Raw genomic sequence first — 21,021 nt, 5'->3', positions numbered from 1 at the left:
TAACTGAGCCTCCCAAACACATCCTACATCTTCACATAATTACAGGTATATCAGAATTTCAAAACATGCCCTAGAAGGTTTTTTGATCATTTCCCAAGACAGCGATCATGGTCTGTGAGCTGACTGAAGAGGCCTTTCTCTATCTTGTGAAAGCAACTTGTCTCCCTTCTCAGAAAGACCAAAGCCTATTTTTAGCTGGGCGTGCTGGGCTCCAAGTGTGGCCCCACCATTAGCATTAATAGAGCTCCAGGGGAGGGGGGTGCTGACTGCTGTGTAGGCAGTCCAGAAAATGTACTCTTAAGAGTAACGGAAGGTTAAAGTGAGCTCTAAATCACAGCCTTATCATCCTTGCATGTTATTGGCAAGTCTGCCTAAAAATAGAATCTCATTACTTTAATTCTACAGTATTCTTAGGTGTGCCAACCTTTATTATTAATAACAGCATTTCACATGTATATAGCACTGTCTGCTTAAGAGAACTTCACAAATTATACACATAAAACTTTCCTACCTTAATGTAACAAGCTGTGGGTTAGGAGGCCAGGAGCTGGTGGCAAGTGGTAGCTTCTACCCTATCCAGACAGGAGGCGTGAGGGGATGGCACCAGGTGGCTCCAAACCGAGCAGCTCTTTGAAGTTGAGTCATTTTAATTCTTTGAAAGTAGGCTGTGTTTTTCATCAATGATTTGCAGGGCCCTGGGGACCATTGAAGTAACCTCAGGAGTAACAGGCTGCTCCTAGAACACTCTTTGTGTATATCTGATCAGATCTTAGCTGAATTTTGAAAACAACAAGGGCAACAAGAATGGACACCTTTTCCCAGACCCCAACCAACTAGATGGTTCTGACGAGGCTTTCTGTGGGCTCCCAAACCCAGCTATTTAGAATGGAAGGAGGAAGAAACATTATCATCCACGTTTAAGTTTATATCCATTTCTCACCAAGGTTGTGTGGAAGAATTCGAGTAAGGAGTGTGTTTTCTGGGTCAAAGCAGTGTGGATGTGAAAGAATGCCTTCTGGGCATAGCGCTGTGTTGTAGGCAAGATTCTAGTTCAACAGCCTAGCTTAATAACCATGTGATATAGAGAGAGTGCCATGTGTTGGCCAGAGATATACAGACAGCCTGCAATTCAGTGGCTCAAACATAGGAATGGGATACTAATCCCTATACAGTTATCACATTTTAATGTAAGCACATGTCATCTAAAGAAGCAGCCTAAGTCAGGACTTGCACCATAACAAACATTGATGAAGTGCCTCCTCTGAGTCAAGCAGTGTTATAAAAACAAAATCAAAAAAACACTGAGTGGGTATGAAAACAATGACTAAGACATAGTCTCTGCCCTTGAACAGCTTGTAGCCCAATTGGAGAACAGATAAGTAAAAGGGACTTTTAATCAGCAGGAAAAGCACTTAAATGAGAACAGAGTATACCGGCATTTATAGGAGCCCAGAGGGAAGGGGATGACCCTTGAATGGTCAGGGAGTACTTCCTGGAAGAAGAAGCATTTAGGGCACCCAACTCAAGGAGGAGGAGAACATCCCTAAAGGCAAAGGTATGGGCTGGTACAGAGCCCTCCAGACAAGAGAGCTACATGATCCTAGGATTGAAAATGGATCAGTGAGGCTCGAGTGTATCTCATGAGGACCAAATAGTGGCCACTGGAGGAAGGAGAAGATTCCTGATGGGCTGTGTGCCCTATTAAGGAGTGTGGATCTTCTCCTGAGAGAGGTGGGACTTCGGAAAGTAGTACTGTAATGGGATAGGACTGTTTCTATTTTGAAATACAGCAAGTAAGATAGTTCAGCTGACTCTACCTCCTACCTATACTTTTGAAGCTAGCCTTCATCCTCTCTATCCCCTTAAGGTTCCTTTTCTTCCCTCTATACAGACTGTCTTGGGATAACTACATCTCAGCCCTGAGTCAAAGTAAGCACCTGGGTCTTTCCTGTGAACGCAGAAGTAAAATCAGCAGAAAGACTCCCAAGACACTGGTTGGTAATGGGGCACATTCAGTGCTCCCCACTGTGGAGCACCAGTCTCAGAGGCAAATCCTACAAAATGTCAGAGTCTTATGTTCTTTAGTTGAACTAAGGCCTGGGAAGGACAAAGGGGAACGGCACAAAAAGGACATTTCTCACACAATAGCCATGATAAATAGGCTTGTTCAGGGAAGAAAAGATGAACTGGAAAGCTGATCTAGATAGGAATGCACGTGTTTGTGGTTCCCAGATGGAGAATTGTGGCCTGAAAGGCCAGCCTATTGGCCCTGTTGACTCCTATCTTGGTGACTGACACCGTTTGCAGAGTGTCAGCTCTTTCTATCCTGTAGAGCTTCAAGGGGACTTGCTGGCCCAAGGGAGCACAGATCATGCGGCACAAAACCTCTGCAGGCTCCTGAAAAGAGGGCAGTTTAACCACTTTCTTCTTTGCTTTCTTCCTTGCTTAACCCCATAGGAGACTCACCACACCCTCCATCCCCACGCTTCACGTGGCTTTTGGAAAAAGTTCTGTAATTGCTAGTCTAGACATAAAACAGGAAAAATTGGACTGATTTCTATGGACTGAACTTGGGAATTTTGCTTTTGGATGCTAGTTAAGGTTTCTCAACTGTTAAAATGAGAATTTGTGAGGCTTTGATGAAACAATCCACATAAGGAGTTAAGCACAGACCCGGCTTATAGGAAGACTTAGCTACCTCTGTCTTCTTGTAGTTCCTGTGAGCCACTCGGGTGTTGATATATTCTTCATTCCAACCTTAGGACCTGTATCCAACATGGCAGTTCTCCCTTTCCTACCAATTTCTAAGAATGCTTGGGAGTTTGGGTACATCTTTCATTATTGTACTATTGTAGTATTGTACCTATGTCATTTGCTGTAGTGCTATCTTTTGGCAAATATTTTTGAATTGGAGATTCTCTGTAAGAGAAAAGAACTCAAGTTTATTCTAGAGTTTGGTAAGACTGTTCACACTGTGCATTGGCAGTATATATTGAGATCCATGAAGATGGTCACTTTTTTAAACCCAATCATCTACTTTCTGGAAATCTTGTCTGAGGAAAGGAAATCATCCAGCATTTGGGGGGAGGGATATGAATTTAAATAAATAACTACAGTAGTAATTAAAATTGACAGCAACCTAAATATCTACCCATAATGTTGTAGTCAACTTCATATTAGTCCATCCAATCAATGGAATATTAGTGACTCAATTCTGAGAATCCACTGGGATTTTTTAGGATTCTGCAATGATTTTTACCTGGGGAGGAAGGTTTGAAAGACCAAACTTTATGACTTAAAGGAAGGATCCAACTTCCTTTTGAAAAGGGCTATTTTCAAAGTGGCCAGCCAATTCTGCTCTTCAAAGATGAGCATGATGCCTGGATGGCTCTTTGAGTGTAGCTATCAAGCCCCAGTGGCACAGAAACAATAACATCATGCTTTCTTACAGATGATTAAGATAAGCATTGTTTATTGAAGGCCAAAGTCTGTGTTTTAGTCAATTTACATGCATGGTCTCATTTTAACCTCCCCCAAAACCCCTGAGGTATCATAACCCCATTTTACAGATAAAGAAACTAAGTTTCAAAGCAGCACAACTGATCTGCCTGACTTCAAAGCCAGTCATGAAGTTGTCCTAAGGATTAGATGACATGGCACCATGGGAACCTCTGAGGACAGAGTAGATGTTAGTTTTACAAACAACTACACAGCATTGCCTCTAGCGTTGCTAATCAAATTTTTAAAACAAGAAGCAATTTTTGGTCTGAAAGCAAAACCTTTGATGATATGTAGACAAGTTCCAGAAGAATCATTGGGCTGACACCTTTAGCCTTTTAGTAATTAAAACTCCATTTCTGTCACTTTAGTGCCAGTTCCTTGCCAAGCTAGAGATAAAGGTGAACATAGCTTTTGGTAAACGGGGTTCTTCACTATTGGTCTTCTCTATGGGGAGAGAGCCTTCTGCATTGATGGACAACCAGACAAGTCATCCTTGGGGAATCATATATGACACTTTAGAAACAGAGAGAGAGGGAAGGAGAAGGCTGAGAATATAGAAGAGCATTGGCCATGAGAAACTTCCTACAAATGGATTTGTCAGCACAGATGTATGAACTGTCATTTGATGAAATTACATGAGGCAAATACTGGTTCCCTTAGAGTAAGAACATTCTTAAAAACACAGTCTTAGGGAGTTCCTGCCATTGCTCAGCTGTTAAAAAACCCGACTAGCATCCATGAGGATGCGGGTTCGATCGCTGGCCTCACTCAGTGGGTTAAGGATCTGGCGTTGCCATGAGCTGTGTGTGTAGGTAGCAGACACGGCTCAGATCCCGCGTTGCTGTGGCTCTGGTGTAGGCTGGTGGCTATAGCTCCAAATGGATCCCTAGCCTGGGAACCTCATATGATGTCACTGCAGCCCTAAAAGACAAAAAGACAAAAAAACCAAACAAACCAACAACAACAAAAAAAAACAAGAGTCTTTTTGGAGTTGCCTGGTGACTAGCAATTGTAAGGATCTGGTGGTGTCACTGCTGTGGCTCAGGTTGCTGCTGTGGCACCATTTCAGTCCCTGGCCTGGGAACTTCTGCATGCAATGGGTGGAGCCAATTAAAAAAAAAAAAAAACATAGTCTTTTCACATACCCTATGAAACTGTCTCTCAATGAACATAATACATGCCTTATATTATTTTTAAAAAGCATGTTGAGCCAAGTCCCCTTTTTCCCCCTTCACATCTAATTCCTGCTCCACTGTATCTTCAGACAGGACTGCTGGGTCAGCCTGGCTTCCCGCCAGCTGTCCAGACAGCACCCCCATCATGAGAGAGCCCAGGGAGAGGAGGGGGAGGCCAGGCAGCCCCATGCTTCTGAAAGCAGCTCCTACTGAACCAGTCTGCAAGCCCTGAGCGAGCCGATACTGTTGTCAAAAGGATGAGAGAGCCCTTGCTTTGTTCCTGACAATCCTGAAGGCTCACTCCATTAAATGGAGGATGTGCTTATGCCTTTCTGTACCATTTTTCTTCTTCTGAGACTTCCAGGACAGACTCCGTTTAGCTGAATTGGAAATAAGCATTTGTTTGCCAGTCCTCTGCATTTCCACAATTGGTTTTAGAAGAGGTGTTTATAAAAACAGGTAAAGTTCAGCTTCTTAGCCTCTCTGGCTTAGGATGTGAAAACCATGGAAGAAGGCCAACATTCTAACTGATGCCCGAGGAAAACTGCATCTCCACCCCGCGCACGGGAAGAGCCAGGGAATGGAACGCACAAAATCCTTGTCCCACTCTCAGAAAGCTTGCTCCAAGCTGCTTGATGGGCTATTTGTGTTTCTACATGCATTTTTTTTTTAAAGAAAATTAGACAAGACAATTTTTATTTTCCCCTCCTTTGGAGTCTTAAGAGGTTGTTTAATCTCAAGTGAACTCAATTCACATTTTCCTGGCAGTGTTAGCTATCAGCTCAAACCATTTTACTCATTGCATCATACTGTCAGTCAGCAAGCAGGGACCTAATTAGCTCTTTGCTTTAATGGCAATAGTTAAATTTACATTATTAATTTAAATATTACAGACTCTGTGGACTTGAGCACATAGCCGATATAAAGATGTAAAATGAATAATAAGGTCCTGAAAAACACCAGAGCCATTATTCCCATCATGTTCAAAACTTCTAGCTATAATGATATCAATTAAAACTCTAATCTTAGCAAGAAGCTTTGCTGGTTCTCTTTTGTTACAAAAGCTGCAGTTGTATTTAAATGCTGGGCTGGAGTATTCAAGTTATACCTTGCAAAATAGAGTGGTCACATTCACCAAGAGACATAATTGCAGTTCTAATTACATTTTTGATTTTTTAAAACACCCAATGGTAAAAGGGTAGTCAGTTCTTCAGCATCCTGTTCTGCATCTCTGGCTCTTCCTGCATCCTGAAGTGCTGCAATCACTCTGCAGTGTCAAAACCTGTTTGGGTTGCAAGACAGATGGGACTTTCAAAATGAAATGTACCTATGACTGTTTGCTACTATATATATAAAATGTCTCATTTAGTCTCATCTGTGATTTTCCAAGAGGAAAATGTTTCCAGGAGCAATTTATCTCAGTCCTATAGGTTTGTATCACTGAATGACCATCTAAAAAAGAGGACCAGAATCTTTTCTTAAAGGGAAAATGCCTAACTGGGTTACACAGAGATGTTTCACTGCCATCGTTGAACTACATGAGATGGTTTTTAAATGAATGAAATGCAAAATATGAAATAGCTGAAAATATGAACTTCAGATTTTTCATCTGGTGTGTGAACCTTTCATTTGAGTTCATAAAATATTTCATATCGTTATCTATGAAAACAAAACAATTGGTAGGAAAGATAAAATTAATAGACAAAGACATTTTTCATTTTTTTGTGTGTCAAATTGAGCTTTTTAGCCTACAGTTATCTAACCAGCTAAAGTAGCCCCCTCCTTTGTCAGGGCTGCAAGCCTGGCTACAAAGATCCCTTCGATATCCTGACTCCAGTCTTTCCTTTATAGCTATCATCATCATCATCATCATCATTATTATTATTATTATTATATTTTTGATTGAAGATTCTAATTTCCCCTCTCAAATAGATTCCTTCTGGTCAGGCTCTGTATAGGATTATGCTGAGACTTTGGGAAGGGCTCGGTGATGTGACTGGAAATGAACTGGACATAGAGGGATGATGCATTGGTTCACTCACTGCAGTCAAAGTCACTTTTCCTCTGATGTGTAAAATGCATTATTACAGTTTTATAAGACTAATTTCAGTATTTATAAAAGATCTGGGTTCAACTATACTTGGATCTCTCATCATTATAGTGGCTTCGGTCCAGTTCTGTGCTGTCTCCAAGGTTCAGCTTCCTGAGCAACGAAATGAGGCTAAGAGTGACCCCCAAGCAAGGATTAGACACATGATAGCCCTCCAGTCTTTTTGGTAAAACAGGGTGTCTAAATAGCAACGCATGTAACACCCCTCTGTCAACTAGAAATGGCAAATGACTGTGGAGGATTATGACCGCTAATAAATTCAGTGCAGCTGTGTTTGATTCAATACAGCGAGGAATAAGGACTCGGTCTTCAAAGAGGACAGATTGTACTGGACGAGCATCTGGAACTTTTTAAAAATGAGTCAGCAATCAGTCCTATCTTAGGATGGTAGTTGAAGGTAGTAGTTGAGAGTGCGGACCCTGAATTTGAATCCTTATTTCAAAGTTTAGAATAACAGTATTTGCCTTTTAGGATCCTTAGGCTTGATCTCAGATCACTCGGCTCCCAGGTATATATTCCTGACACTATACAATACTTCCTCTGTGGAAATGCTTAGGGATAGGGCACCTCAGATTTTGGAACTCCTGAGACCATAAATCAACTGGAATTTTGAGATGCTCAAATTTGAAGACTTACCCGGAAGTAAGTCTCAACTATAATGAGACTTGCAGTTGTTAACGCAGGTGTCGTTTTGAGCTAAAGTCAACCCCAAATCCTATGAAACAAGCTTCCACAGAATTAAAAGTGTAATATTGCCTGATGGGACAAAAGGCTCATCTCTTTTCCTTGTCCTTGTCCTCTGCCAGCTTCCCTATTTCTAATGTGTTAAAACTCATGGGGCAGAGAATTCTTAGCAAATTAATACAAGAAAAATCCTGACTTTCCTAGCTCGTAAAAGGTTGATGCCTTCCAGCCATGCTACTGAAAAGAATGGGATTTATGTTGCAACTTTCTTCCCAGATGGGAAAATGCTTTACTAATAATGGAACGAATGCAATTCATTTGCAGTGAGTAAATTTGTCACCGTGGATGCTGTATTAACTCTCTAAGGCCAATTCAACTGGGGATTCAATAAATAAGCCCTTTCAGGGTATCTTGTGATGCCCCACTGGTTAGAAAGAGCCCTAGATAAGTAGCAGTTTGATCCTTCAGATTCTTTAATCCTTAAAACATGCTTTTGAGAAATGTGCAAAGGCTTAACGCCTCCATTTTCCTGCCTGAGAGCTGAGGAATCTGTGCAATAAAGAAGGAATCGGGAGCTCTGAGACAGTGTTCAATTCTGTGACCATTTCAACTCCTGGTTTCATGACTATCTTCTAGGCTTATTCCTGAGTCATGTTTTTAAAAGTGATCCCCCAAACCGTACTTGAGAACATTTCCCTGACTTGGCCAAAGGTGTTGCTGTCGCCCCAGGTGAATGAAACTGAAGCTACCTCCTTAAGTATTCTGCTCTCTTGAGCTTCTATTTTATTCTCACCCTTAGCTATTCTGAAGGGTTTCGTTGTTTGAAGGGGCACCACTCTGTGCATTATGTACTGGATGTTTCCTTCATACTGAGCTGAAGGTCATTGTTTATTGAGCCAAAGTTGGCACTGACAATGGAAACGAATGGGGAAAGGATGTGTAATTGAATTCACATCGTGTTATTTATGCCCATGGGTCCATGGCATGGAGCACGTATAAAGATTTTATTTATTTATTTATTTATTCATTCATTCATTCATTTATTCATTTACTTATGTGAACTCAAGGAGTCCTTCAAGAAATGAATAAATACAGCACAAAATTGGATTTTGGAAAAGTAACAAATCTGTATTAAAGAGCAATGCATGTCATCAGGTTGCTGTGTAGTTCTCGAGATGGAATTCCCTTGGAAAGGTAAAATTACGTATCTGGTCTTACTAAACTGTTAAAGTGGCTTAAACATGGACTGTGGGGAAAAAACCAAACCCTGAACTCGACGGGAAGCCACTTCCTTATAACTCGATGGATAATAACTCTGTAGTTGTGCCATTCAGAAGTCCATGTAAAGCTCTTTAATTCTGGTGTATCTTATGTAGGATTTAAAATGTCTTGAAGGATTTACTAGAAGCCTTGCTTTATTTTGCTTTAAACAAGCGTTTTATTTTGTTCTAAATATGGAAGCCGGATCAGAATTGATAGGGTATTTTTTTCACCTTAAATAAGAAGGCCCATTTTTTAATATGACCACATGTTGGTAGTTGTGTTTCTTTATTAGTGGTTAGTATTCTTATAATTCACTGCGTATTTTATTCTCATACTCTCACCATGCGTCACTCAGTATTTCTGGGCTTTTTCAAATTTGTCCCCATGAGTAATTTGCCTTCTTTGGATATTTGCTGGATGGAACCTATGAAAAAAAAAATTAAATACGCTAATGAACAAGGTACACATCTATCATGAATTCTGCATTAAAGTGGTCTAGAAGCTTGTTACAAATACAGAAGTTTGGTTCATTTGCTTTTTCTAACTTGCCTTTTTCCATATTGCAAAAAATGTACTAAAAGTATGGTGTGTCTTAATGTAGACTGTTATTTATGAAAAGTCTGCCTGGAGAAAGAAAACATAGGCAGTATTGTTCAAAGACTCATTAAGGAGATATTATTTCAGATCATAATGTAATTAGACTCCTTTAGAGGGAACTGTGAATGTTCAGATTTTCAGCTTTTATACAGGAATGTAGCTGTGGCTGATCAGGGGAAAAGTCAACTCATTTATAATATTTAAATTTAATGTTAATATATCTGAAATTACAAAAACTAAAACAACTTCAGCTCTGGTGCAAAAACAGTTCTTTAGCTCAGGGTCGAATAAACACTGTTTATAGTAACTGAAATTCTAATTTTGTAGAGCCTGCTAGGTCTTAAAAGGAGTCAAAGGCAAAAGAAAATTCCCTACAAATCTGCTGTGTTCAAAGTATCCACTTCAAAAGAGAACTTTTTTTTATCTCCAATTTATCCTGACAAAAATTCTCTTGGGCTTTTATTTCAAAAGATGAAAAATGAGCCATGGCAGTCAATGCTGTATGGTGACTATTTATCTGTTTACACCTATCCATGTGATTGCTAGAAAAACCAGATTAGACTTTCAATGTGTTATGAAGAATGTATGCTGTTCACAAGCTCATATTCCTCAGAGGAGAAATAGGTTAAAAACTCAAAACTAAGTTTTAGAACCCATGCATTTTATTTTGAGAAACAATAATTCAAGGCCTGAATTAATTAATTCAAGGTAGAATATAGATGCTCAATTTTAAAATAAACGTGTACGGCATATCAATTCATGGTTTATAATTTTCCCAAGCAAAAATTCATGAAGCTAATTACTTAATAACATCCATGTTAAAATTTGTGTGAGGGGTGTCTATCTAAAATACACGTCTACTTTTGATTAATTGAAAAAGATCGTAAATGTACTAGAGAAACATTTTCAAAGCAAAGGAGCCTTATAAAATTAGTAACAGCCCTGATTCGTTCTCATTCCTAGTTTCTAATTTTCATAGATTTGGCTTTTTTTAAGAGGGTGTGCACCTGTAGGAAATTCTATATGGCAGGCAGCCGCACCGTCACAATCAGAAACCACATTCATTTTCGGAAGAAAGTAGGAAATACACAATGGCATACGTTCCTCTTTTATGGCCACATCTGCACAGCTCGGGGAAAAGTTTGCAGATATGTCTGCTGATCACATTACAAGGCTGTTATGAGAGAATAAAGTTGCACCTTTGATGGGCTGTTGCAGCTGAGTTAGAGGTCCCCAGTCATTGGAAGTTTTGCATGTCACAGAGCAGAACAGATTGGAGGCCCAGAAATATTTTAGGCAACTAGCTGGATTTTGGTCATTTCCATCAACTATCAGCGGACCCATTAAACAAAGATGAACAATACGCACAAGTGCATATGTGTGTGTGCACACCCCCCCAACTCCTTAATACACTCCAGCAATAAAGATGACTTTAGGTAATTTCTGACTTTCACCTCCGTGATAGAAAGTCCATTGTGCTTGTACAGTGCCTTCAGGACACCGGCTGAGAACAAAACTGCTTTCAGAAGCCGTAAGTGATTTCATCCTATTAACGTCCAGGTGATATGTGAAGCCCATTATCACATCACTAATGTGGCAGCCGACGTTTTCCGGCCCACCCCGGGTAGCTCCAGTGTTTGCCAAATGCAGGACTGGAAAAGGTAGCCCTTAGAAACACTTTAATTTTCTGCTAGTGTCACTGAATGTTAAACACAACCCCCAAAGTCATGTTTGAAATTTCAAAAGAAGATGAAATTGAACGCCACATAAAAGACCATAAGAAACATTGAAAACAATTGGCAGGATTTAATTGAAGGGGTTTGGTGAAGTGTTTGTGTTCCAGATGTGTGGCATGTTATCAGAGAGAGGCTGGAATATGAGAGGGAAAGCTACTGATGTAAAAAATGATTAATTCCGGTTGCCTGTCATGACCCCCAGAGGGGACAGGAATCATCCCTAACCCTCCATTGTTCTCCTGGAAACATCTCATAACACATCGAGCCCCCTCAGTGGTCTCTGGCCAGCAGTGTGCCCCATAAAATTAACGTAACTTGTGGGCACGAAAATCAGCTCCTAGACACATCAAATTACTGGAATACAGAGATGAAGAGCCAGGCCAAAACTAGAATCCACAATGTGAGTCAAAATAAGCACTGCTACCTAATTTTGAGAAGATATTTGGAAATGATGTGCACATTCTTGTTTAACATTTTGTCAATGGTTCCAACCCCGATTACCCGGAACTGTTACTTCTTTTCCAATAAAGAACCCCCCCTCAAATTAATGGAAAGTTATCCTTTTCCAATAAGTCTGATTTTTTTTAATGAGATATGTTACTTTAAAAATAGTTGAGATTTGAATTCTAGGTAAAAATTTTAAAATCCGAAATGAATAAAGTAAAATCAATATTGATTATTAGGAGTAAAAGTGCTAATTGAAACTGTAAAACCTTTTAAGAACTAAGAGGAGAACATTTCCCGTAAAACTCCAATAAATTACAACTAAAAAACCAGTATATTTGCATGGAATTTAATGTCAGTACATCAGCCTTCCTTTAATTTTTTTAAAAAGTGCTGTATTACTGATAGAGTCAGAAAGACTATTCCAGTAATATTACAAGAGCAGTGTCACGTTGGCAAGTTACCTTCTCAACTTATATTTCATTGTGTTCTAAAGAAACCTACTTTTTCCGTTTTTTATGCTTTTAAGGATTCACTTTTAATTATCACTTGCTTTTCTTCCCCCCCTCAGGCCTTTCAGAGCTTAATGTACACTGTTGTCGCACTAAAGTGAAAGCAAAACCATTTTATTAAGAGACCACATTTTAAAATTTAACGCAACATTCTGACAGCAGGTATTCTCGATGACAAGTTTTAAAGAATAAAAAGGGCTCTATTCTTTACTGTGTTCTTATAAGATCTGACCCAAATTTTCAGTAAATTGTCTTGAATGTGCAAATGCTGGCAAGGCCCAAATCCCCTGTAAAAACTGCTTTAATCAGTGTGGAAGGCTGGTGGTGATTTCAGGTCAAAGCACCCCAACATTAAATCTGTATGTCAGCATTTAAACACGTTTAAGAACTCTGTTTAAGAACTTTTCATTCCAGAACACTCTGAGGGCTCCATCTAGGCTGAAATCCACTGTCTGGAGCAGAATGTAAATGCCCTGTAATATATTATTGTTCCCTTTAGAGGCAAGAGGAATTTTGGTCCTTCTCAACAGCTGCTTGTCTGTCTTTCCCCCTCTCATTTTGTCCCATCTTTTTCATTTGATCCATCTACTGCTTATCTCTTGGGGGGAAAAAAATCTATAACCAATTCACATTTCTGACTTTCCAGCCTTTCAAGCCAATCAGACTTTCGAGGTTTGATTCATTTACCCAAAGAAAACAAGTGGGGAATGGAGACATTTTAAACTGAGCAATAAACTGGTTCTCATAATTTTCATTGGCTAGGTCCCTTTATCCATCCTATGGGTGACACAGAGTGACAGTGGTGTTCAGGATTACTGAAGCACTCAGAAATATTGTGGGAAGTGCCCTGAGCTGACATAAAGCAGGTCTCATCTTCCCGACTGGTCCCTATTGGTGCCTGCAGAGTCCACCAAAACAACAGATTGAGCAAAGTCTCCTGAAAACCATGCCTGGAATCTACTTCGAAGAATGTCTCTTCTAATAGGTCATTTTGGAAATGAGAAAACTGAGACCCAAGAAGGTGAAGAGTTGACAGAGGATGGGGACTAGAGCTCTGCCCCCTGATTCCATCCCACGGATCTCTCTTCAGGACACAGAACACACAGTTTCTATGGACACCTGAAGTTTTGCTGGTTGGTTACTTCTTTTTTTTATAATTTTTAATTTTTATTACAGTTGATTTACAGTGTTGTGTCAATTTCTGCTATACAGTAAAGTTGCCCAGTTATACATATATAATCACATTCTTTTTCTCACATTATCCTCCATCATGTTCCATCACAAGTGATTGGACATAGTTCTCTGTGCTATACAGCAGGATCTCATTGCTTATCCACTCCTGGTTGATTACTTCTGAGGAGTCTTTTGGTGGAAACTCTCTAAGTGACATTAGAGAGTTTAGGCATTATAGGTGGTCTGCAATGGCCCAGAGCTCCAAAGCAGAGTTTCTGAACACAGGGAGGCAGACCCTGATAACATAGAACTGATGCTTCAAACTTGCTCCAATTTGCACTAAATTCCCTAACCCCTTCAGTCATGTTATCAGGACATTGAAACTCATATAATTGTCAAATTTTCTGCAATGAGCATGTATTACTTTCATAATTTCAAATTGCTTTAAAAATCTTAGTGCTGTTAACAGCACCTGTTTTGACATCACTTTATAGCTTCTGAAGACTTTTCATGGAGTTATTCGTCATATCTTCACAAAACCTGTGACATAGAAGCAGTAACCCCATTTTCCTGATGAGGAAACTGAGACTCAGGGGGATTAAGTGATTTGCCTAAAGATACTCAGTAATGCGAGGTGGCGGAACAGGAACCTGAAACCCAAGTCCTCTGATTCTAATGTTTCTTCTGCTCAATCACAGTCCCCTTGGATGTGAGCTTTAGAATGGCTTTCTTTATAGGTTTGCATGAGCATCTTGATAAACTTGGGTGTCTGAGAAACCCAGGTGTTTTTTCCAACTACTGCCTGGCTTCTACTTCTCTTTTCTTGTTTCTTCTTTTAATCTCTTTTGCACTTAATTTTGAGAGAAAAAGATCCTAAGGAGCCTGATTATAGCCTGGGGTTAGTTCAGGGTCATGAGCTGGGAAGCCCACACTCAGGGAGATGAAGGCAGGACTAAAAATGTATAGGCACACAATTGGGAACACACCTTTTCATGGACTTACACGTTTTATGTGCACACTTTTTTTAACCTTCCTAGGAATTATTTATAACTTCATTTTACTGTAAGTGTATTTAATGAATAAAACTGTCCAAGAAAAGAAATAAATAAAAACAACAACAGCAACAACAACAAAAACCAAAGGCCCAGCTAGAGGGCTTTAGAAATTTTGTGCCCTTGATGTAGGTGGAAGCTCTTGGAAACAAAGCAGCCACCCAGGATTCCACTCGTGCAATATGGAATTGGGTGTTGAATCAGAAGCAAGATCTTTGCAAGTATTACTCTGAATTAGAACAGTTGTATGTATTTGTGAATGAATAAATTAGGGTAATACCAGCCAGCATCCACCAAAACTAGTGAACAAGGCTCCAGCCAGTACAAAGAGACATTCAACCAGATTTTAAAAACAGTATCAAGCACACAGAAAGCTAGCCTGAGCCAGGAACAGAGCTGTGCTGTGGTCATAAGCAGTGAGAATTTTGTGTTATTGCTCTGTGTACAGCAGTTTTCTCAAAGGGAGGTCTGTGCAAATGTTTTCAGAGGTCCACAGCAAAATGAGAGGATTTCTTTTTAAGAGATGCAATGTAGGGACACTTTCCTAAAGTTAAGTTTATCCAGTTAGAAAGACTTCACTTTTAGATTGTGGTCCTCTCATATTATAGGACTAAAGTTTCCATTTTTGTATGAAGCAAAGCTGTAAGGAGACTGGGTGTGTTCACAAAGTCTTTACTGGACTGGGGGTGGGAGGGAGTTGGCCATTCTCTGTTAGTGGTCAAATTATGTTTGGAAACTGCTAGTTCATGAAATGTGAACGGACCACTTAGAACTTGGCCTCTTCATGAAAGTATGTGGAACCTGTGGCCACAAATCGCAATGACCTTCACTCTCACGCAGCAAAGGTATTGAACCTCTGCTCCTGATGCAGCTTGCTGGGTATGTGACTGACCCTAGGTGAAGTGTTCGTAGTGTGTTTCTAATTCATTCCTACACTGACCTGGGCTACTGAGTTTTCACTACTAAGTGCTTTATTGGATTCTCCTTTCTTGGAGAGGCTCCAGAATCACGTGGTCCCCCAATCCAAATAGTATTCCAATGCACTGGTGTGAGGAAAAACAGAAACAGTGCTCATTTCAAATGACAGCAAAGGTCTCAGCCAGCTTCCCTGTATACCATCCTGCTTTTCATGATAGGATGCTAATTTCAAACCAGAAAGTCTATTTTGTTGAGAAATGAAAACGCCTCATGTGACACTAGGGCTGTTTAAGCTCAGAGTGACACAGTCTACTCCGATCGCACACACAGGACTCTGATGTCATTAAAGAAAAAAAGTGTGCCAATTCTGGGTATCCCAGCTGTCTGAGAATTCAAAAGCTTAGATTGTCATGTGCTTTTTGCTATTTTTTGTGCTGAGAAGATCTTTTCATTTTTTTTTTTAAGTTGGTCCGAGAAAGTGGGTGGTGCTTTTCCTTACAATAACTTGAACAAAAATTAGAAACAAGGTAACATCTGCCACAAAAGAAAACCCTATCTTGTACTTATTCACTGAAAATTCTCCGAGCAGTGACAGAAAAACAAGTCAGTTTTCTTATCTGGGGAAATACAGTGAGGCTGGACAAATGATGAAACTGAGCTTTGAGCCAGTATCCCCTAATCCAACGTAACATATTGTTATACTGCAAACTCAATGAGAACTTTGGTTTGGCAGAGAAATTATGTCATGCCAGAGAGCTCCAGACTTGCTTAGCTACATGTCTGAGAATGCTTAAAATGGTCCCTCCAAACCAGATGAACAATTCACTGACCTGGTTTTCCCAATCTGGAACAGTAGTGAATGATGAAGACTTATTTCCCAAACCTTCCACTTTGATCTTCTATAAGCAACCTAAAAAACATAGAATTCAGAGAAAAAAATAAATCACATGTCCAAGAGAGTGTAGAATACCCGGACGTTGTAAATTAAGTTCCAGAGCCACCGGCTGACATCAGAACACATCTGTGGCATTACTGCTGCCGCCAGTGGATGAATACACAAGGAAAGAACAAAGGGCTGGCGCCTCAGACATTTATAAAGATCACTCATTCATTCATTCAGATGAACACGCCTAAGGAGGGGCAAGGACACTGATGGTCACATCAGAGGGCATGCGAAAAGAGAGCGTTTCAGACCTGGAGGCAATGCAATTGCAATTCTGGTGCAAATTCTGTCATTAACCAGCAGTAAGTCTTAGGCAAGTGATTTTGCCTCTTTGACCCATACTCAGTTTCATTATCTGTAAAACAAAGATTAGACTAGACCATCTCTAAGGTCCCAAGCGTCTCGAACATTTTCTAAATCAAGTTGTTGATCAAATAGCAGGAGAGGATTTTTAAGGACTAGCATGGCTTTCATGATAAATTTACATCATCGTTCTCAATACATAATGATGATCTTCTGTGGTAGGCCACACAGCCCCAGGATCAGGGGAAGTGAACCAAAAGGTCTAAATCCAGTCTGTGCTTTAAAGTGTCTGACTCCAGTTCAGGAGATAGGACATGTGCATGAATTGCAGTACAGGGCAACCCATGCTGAGTGCAAAATGTCCAGCACAGATACTACACAGAATTCAAAGGACGGCTCTGCCAAGGTTTGGGGCAGAAAGAATCATTTTCAAGGAAGAGGCAGAGTTTTATCTTAATCTTTGAAGGTAAGAAGCTAGACAAGATAACTTCCCCAAATCCTTGGAATTCTAAGATTGGAATTAATTAACAACATTAATGTTAACCTTACATAAAAACTCTCTAATAGTTATAATATTGACCTCTAATAGGTGTAATTATGAATACCATGAAAATTAGTAAAAAAAAATTTTTTTTTTCTTCATTTTAGGGCTGCACCCATGGCATATGAAAGTTCCCAAGCTAGGGTCAAACTGGAGCTGTAGCTCCGCGTCTATACCACAGCCACAGCAATATGGTATCCAAGCTCCTTTTGCAACCTACACCACAGCTCACGGCAATGCCAGATCCTTAAGCCACTGAGTGAGGCCAGGGATTGAACCTGCGTCCTCGTGGGTAATAGTTGGGTTTGTTATGCCTGAGCCATAATAGGAACGCCAGTAAAATTTATCAAGGACTTTTTTTTCCAGTACAGATATTTCATGATAGTTAATTACAGATTACTCTGACTATATCATACAAGCTAACTACCTTAACTGTGACTTAATAACTAGATAAATCCAGTTTAAGCAATTGTTTCAAAATAAATTGAAGATGGCCGCTGAAAACGATTGCTGCCAAAGTACAAAGATTTCCACTAGGAAACTCCCAGTAACTATCTCCTTGCCATTGGTAATTCTAGAGCAGAACATAGGCAATTAAAAATAATTAAAACAGTCATTTGGCAACTGTAAAGAATTTCTCTCTTGCCGTGCTACCGACCTTTTTATTTTTAAACTGGTGGACAGGGAGAAGGGAGTCATTTAACTGTTCTGCCTTTATCAAGCAGCTTTATTATGTTGGGCAGCTTTGCTCACAGCAAAAAGAAATTCAATAAGGACACAAACGCAAGCTTTCCCATGGTAAGTGGTGAAGAGGTGAGTGTAGTATATTTTTTTTGGTGTCCCCCAAAACTTACAGTGCCCAGGAGAGAAGAGGACTCTTGCTGGCAACACTCAGGGTGAAATGCAAAGTATATCAAATTTAGAATCAGAAACAGAGGCAAAAGGCTAATTTCACATAATTGGGCCATCCTGGTTTTGCGCTAATAATGGTTGAAAGGGGATAGGTTTTTAAAAAATAAAAGGAAAGCAGAAGTAAAATGGGAAATGCTTATGTAAAATTAATGTCACACCTCATTTTCAATTAGTCTTTCGTGAACTTTGCCTCACTCTCACACCCCTGCTGAAACCTGTAGATAGTCATAAAATTAGTTTACATAAAAGCACTAATTAACATAGACCGCTTGAGAATAACAAACCAATCTTTTCATCTATTTTTAAATTTTTATTGTGAATCCTTAAAATATGCCTCATTTTAAAGCATCACTGACTCAATTTTAAAACATTGCCAGAACCTGCTTTGCTAATCTGCAAACTCGATAATTCTACCCCAAACCTCAGCACACTCAGCAACAATTTAATAGCAAATATCTCTAGTGGGACCTCATATTACTAAGATTCTATTACTTTTTATATTACAAAAAAGTGCTAGTACACTCTAAAGTATTATAAATAGTTCAGACCAAGCAATGCTTGTCAAAATATGTGAAAGTTTATTTTTTGCACTCAGTAACATGGGATTGTTATCTTGTGTATTTATAATCTTTACTATACCTCCCATAATTAGTATAAAATGTAGATTACTAATCAAGTTCTTAGTTTCTGGACCTTTTACCCCTGTTAATATGATTACTAAGGTGATAAGTTGTATGGTTAATAACCCAATCCTGCTACTAAATGCAAATTCTAAACATATCTTATAATAATTGCATAGATGCTTAAAATTAACTTCCTTAATTATATTTTTCTTAGACTGCTAATCAGTCCTTTTTTTGACCAAGGGCATTTGTGTTTATGCTTCTTGAAGATTTTTAGCTTGAGACTTAAAAGACATATAAATCTAGATACTTATTTAATAGTTGTTATAATACATTTCAAATGACATAAAAGAAGTATATATTCCCATTAACCAGTAATATTTCAGATCTTGACAGAGGTCTCTAAAATTGTTCAACTTTTGAAATGTTCCAGGTTTTTTTTGACCTTACTGTTTGTACAGCTATAAGTATGTGGAAGTATATCAATCTATGAACACAAAAATATTTCTGTGTAGAAGAGACTTTATATCTTTTTAGCAATTTCATGCTAGCTCAGTTTTTAAATTGATACATATTCATTTATTCTCTGACCACCATGCTATGTATTTATTTGTCATAAAGACTATTCACAATGTGCATCAGTCTTTAATAAATGATTCACATTCTTTATTAGAGATGAACTGCAAAGTGCTGCCTTGATTATAAAGCAAACCCACCACTGATGAATATGCACGGGCCAGCAGCACAGACACATGGATGACCTCCAAGCTGCATTCCCATGCTCTCCAAAATGTCTCTAAGGGCCACCGCCCTTTTGGCCCAACCCCCTGCCGGTCCTCCACCCTTCACTGTTTCTCTAGTACATTCTTTCCCTTTAAGTTCCCTCTCCACATTAATACCATCTACTCATTTTTAAACATTTGCAATGACCTATACCTATAAATGTCACAGGAACCAAGGCACTCCACCTTCTTCTCTCCCTGTAGGCAGATCTGACCAGCCAGCCAGATCCTAAGGAAGGGGTTTCTTGATGAAGCCTGAGTCAAACAAAGGAGGGTGACTGGAAATCTTACATTTAACACACAAAGTACATCCTGAGCCTGGGCACCCCTCTTGCTCACGGAATGGAATTTTCCACCTTTCCTGTGAGGGAAGCATAAAACTGCCCGACGTTCCCTTTGGCAAATGTGTGGCCCTACTCCCCTACCACTTCTGTGGTATAATGGGTGCCTGGACTCAGAGTGGCACTGAGTCTACAACAAATCCAGACAGCACCAGGGCTCTTGGATCCACAAACCAGGGGCCCGGCAGTGACAAAGGTCCGCACCCCTTTGGGGAGTTGGGAGTTGACAAGCACAAATCACCTTCTGGATCAATTTCTTATTCTGAATTTCTGAAAAACTCAGAACCCCCTACTGCTCCCAAAACACATTTGTGCCACAGGCCTGGTAGTCGATAAACTTAATGCCAGCTGCTTAGAATCATAGAGTTCAGCCTCCTTCTTTTACAGACACAGAGAACAAGCCCCAGAGATGTAAAAGATTTTCCAGAATACGACAGCTTAGCTGGAATGCTCCTGCCTTTCTCTATAGGGTTTTTATCTCATTATTTAAAAAAAAAAACATTGTTTTTTTGGTTGGGCCTTAGCATTCATCACCAACTTTACTGGTTTTGCAGCTGTTAAGTAAACTAGACCAGAAGTGGCCATTGCAAGGAGACTGCTGGGACAGAGGGATGAATGGGTTGGCTGCGTCGTGGACAGATTTGGGACATGACTAGCGAGCGGGTGATCTTCTGTTGTCCTGGTCCTCAATGTCCACCCCCCTTCCCTCCTCCAACCTCCCAGCTAGAGGGAGAGCATTAAAGTCATTTCCTCACACAAGTGACATCAGGAATGGTGGAAGAAAGCCCTGTAGCTCCTATAATGAAAGAGATTAGAATCTACTGTTTGTGTCATAGTATATTTATGAATTTCGAGTCTTATTAACTATACCATGTATTGAATTCTATGTGAGTGAACAGTGGTCTCAAAAACCCGGGATGGGAGTTCCCTTCGTGGCTCAGTGGTTAATGAACCTGACTAGGATCCATAAGGATGTGGGTTTGATCCCTGGCCTTGCTCAGTGGGTTAAGGATCTGGCATTGCAGTGAGCTGTGGTGTAGGTCACAGATGCGGCTCAGATCCCGTGTCACTGTGGCTGTGGCATAGGCCCGTGGCTGTGGCATAGGCCCGCATCTGTAGCTCCGATTCAACCCCTAGCCTGGGAACCTCCATATGCTGCAGGTGTGGCCCTAAAAAGAAAAAACAAACAAACAACAAACAACAACAACAAAACCTGGGATGGCAGTGTAACTGGACAACAAATGGTTCACCTTTAGGTGCTTCTTAACCCTGATAGCACCTCCCAAGTTGCCTAACTGCTCTTACCCCAAAGCCTCAGATGGACCTGCCCCTTTGGACTCCTTGTGGGTGCCGAACCAATCAAATGTTAGACCAAGACCAGCCTGTGAGGAATACTGAGGAGCTAAGGTCC

The 21,021-nt window shown here is 40.0% G+C and overlaps 1 protein-coding gene and 2 long non-coding RNA genes across 3 annotated transcripts in view; 1 reads left to right on the top strand and 2 right to left on the bottom strand.

Annotated features, from left to right (window-relative positions):
- Positions 1 to 21,021, bottom strand: part of LOC146396001 (uncharacterized) — an 881,025-nt gene that overhangs the window by 576,499 nt on the left and 283,505 nt on the right. The gene's annotated exons all lie outside the window — the stretch shown is intronic.
- The window catches only part of LOC146396005 (uncharacterized), a 308,028-nt gene that overhangs the window by 278,641 nt on the left and 8,366 nt on the right, over positions 1 to 21,021 (top strand). Inside the window, exon 6 of the mRNA XM_084999969.1 lies at positions 13,008 to 13,155. The gene's annotated coding sequence lies outside the window, so the exon portion shown is untranslated. The remainder of the gene's footprint in view (positions 1 to 13,007; positions 13,156 to 21,021) is intronic.
- Positions 6,387 to 21,021, bottom strand: part of LOC146396004 (uncharacterized) — a 37,979-nt gene continuing 23,344 nt past the window's right edge. The window contains exons 2-3 of the long non-coding RNA XR_014829822.1: positions 15,996 to 16,075; positions 6,387 to 9,157 (exon numbers count right to left, since the gene is read on the bottom strand). This is a non-coding gene — a long non-coding RNA (uncharacterized LOC146396004). The remainder of the gene's footprint in view (positions 9,158 to 15,995; positions 16,076 to 21,021) is intronic.

Source organism: Sus scrofa, chromosome 15 (assembly GCF_054392235.1).
Source record: "Sus scrofa isolate SSC_HxYL_T2T_F1_AM1 chromosome 15, Sscrofa_HxYL_maternal_Yorkshire_Landrace_v2.0, whole genome shotgun sequence".
NCBI classification, from domain to species: Eukaryota; Metazoa; Chordata; class Mammalia; order Artiodactyla; family Suidae; genus Sus; species Sus scrofa.
This window is presented reverse-complemented; position numbering and strand designations above follow the sequence as displayed.